Here is a 1,502-nt window from a genome sequence, read left to right on the forward strand (position 1 = left end):
GCTGGGGGAAAAGGGGGGGTGAGACCCCCGGGACCCCTGCCCCCCCATGGAAACGCCCGGGACCCCCCCAAAACCCCCCCCCAAAATCCCCCCAGCTCCACGCCGCTGTCCGAGGGGGCTGGGCTGGGGGAAAAGGAGGGTGAGACCCCTGGGACCCCCCCATGGAACCCCCCGGGACCCCCCAAACCAACCCCCAAACCCCCCCAGCTCCACGCCGCTGTCCGAGGGGCTGGGCTGGGGGGTGAGACCCCCGGGACTCCCCGATGGAACCCCCCCCAGGACCCCCAAACCCCCCCCAAACCCCCCCAGCTCCACGCCGCTGTCCGAGGGGCTGGGCTGGGGGGTGAGACCCCCGGGGACCCCCCCAGGACCCCCCCGGGACCCCCCCCGGCCCTCACCTCGGGGCTGGCGGCGTCCTCAAACGGGGGGAGGGGCTCGAGCCAGGGCTGCCCCGGGGCCAGCGGCTTGGGGGGGGCACCTGGGCGGGGGGCACCAGTACGGACCAGTAACTGCCAGAGCCCCCCAATCCCCCCCACAGAGCCCCCCTAGTCTGTCCCAGTTTGTCTCAGTCCCTCCCAGTCCCCCCCAATCCCTCCCAGTCCCTCCCAGTCCCTCCCAGTGCCCCCAGTCCCCTCCCAGTCCCATCCCAGTCCCCTCCCAGTCCCCCCCCAGTCCCCCCCCAGTCCCCCCCCAGTCCCCATCCCAGTCCCTCCCAGTCCATCCCAGTCCATCCCAATCCCCCCCATTCCCCTCCCAGCCCCCTCCCAGCCCCTCCCAGTCCCCCCCAGTCCATCCCAGTCCCCCCAAATCCCCTCCCAGTCCCCCCCCCGTCCATCCCAGTGCCCTCCCAGTCCCTCCCAGTTCCCCCCCAGTCCCTCCCAGTCCCTCCCAGTCCCCCCCAGTCCCTCCCAGTCCCTCCCAGTCCCTCCCAGTTCCCCCCCAGTCCCTCCCAGTCCCCCCCAGTCCCCCCCAGTCCCTCCCAGTCCATCCCAGTTCCCCCCAGTGCCCCCCCAGTCCCCTCCCAGTCCCTCCCAGTCCCTCCCAGTCCCCCCCAGTCCCTCCCAGTCCATCCCAGTTCCCCCCAGTGCCCCCCCAGTCCCCTCCCAGTCCCTCCCAGTCCCTTACTGGTGGGCAGGTGGCTCCAGAGGGGGGGGCTCAGCCCTCCCCTGCGCCTCCCCCGGCCCGTCCTGCTGGGGGTCCCCAAACCCCAGGGGGTCCTGGGGGGGCACGGGGGGGGGTCAGATGGGGGTGTGGGAGGTGAGACCCCCCCCAGACCCCCCCCGGACCCCCCCCGAGCCCACCCCCACCCCCGCCCCTCCCCCTCACCTGGCTTTGGGGGTCTCTCGCGCCGCTTGGCCAAGAAGCCCCCGAGGGTGGGGCCGGGCCGGGGGGCGCCGGGGGGGCCCAGGGGGGGTCCCAGGGGGGGCTCCGGGGCTGGGGGAGAGAAAATGGAGGGGGGGGGTTAATGGGGGTGGGGGGCTTGGGGGATATGGGGGGGTTAA

General features: G+C 74.1%; 1 long non-coding RNA gene across 1 annotated transcript; it reads right to left on the reverse strand.

The window, feature by feature from the left end:
• Positions 1-300: 300 nt before the first annotated feature.
• On the reverse strand, positions 301-1,248 carry LOC132323056 (uncharacterized). The gene is made up of 3 exons (XR_009485227.1): positions 1,126-1,248; positions 399-478; positions 301-336 (listed from the first exon to the last, which is right to left on the reverse strand). It is a non-coding gene; the product is annotated as an uncharacterized LOC132323056 (long non-coding RNA).
• Between the last annotated feature and the right edge of the window lie 254 nt (positions 1,249-1,502).

The sequence above is a fragment of the Haemorhous mexicanus genome, unplaced genomic scaffold (assembly GCF_027477595.1).
Source record: "Haemorhous mexicanus isolate bHaeMex1 unplaced genomic scaffold, bHaeMex1.pri scaffold_272_ctg1, whole genome shotgun sequence".
NCBI classification, from domain to species: Eukaryota; Metazoa; Chordata; class Aves; order Passeriformes; family Fringillidae; genus Haemorhous; species Haemorhous mexicanus.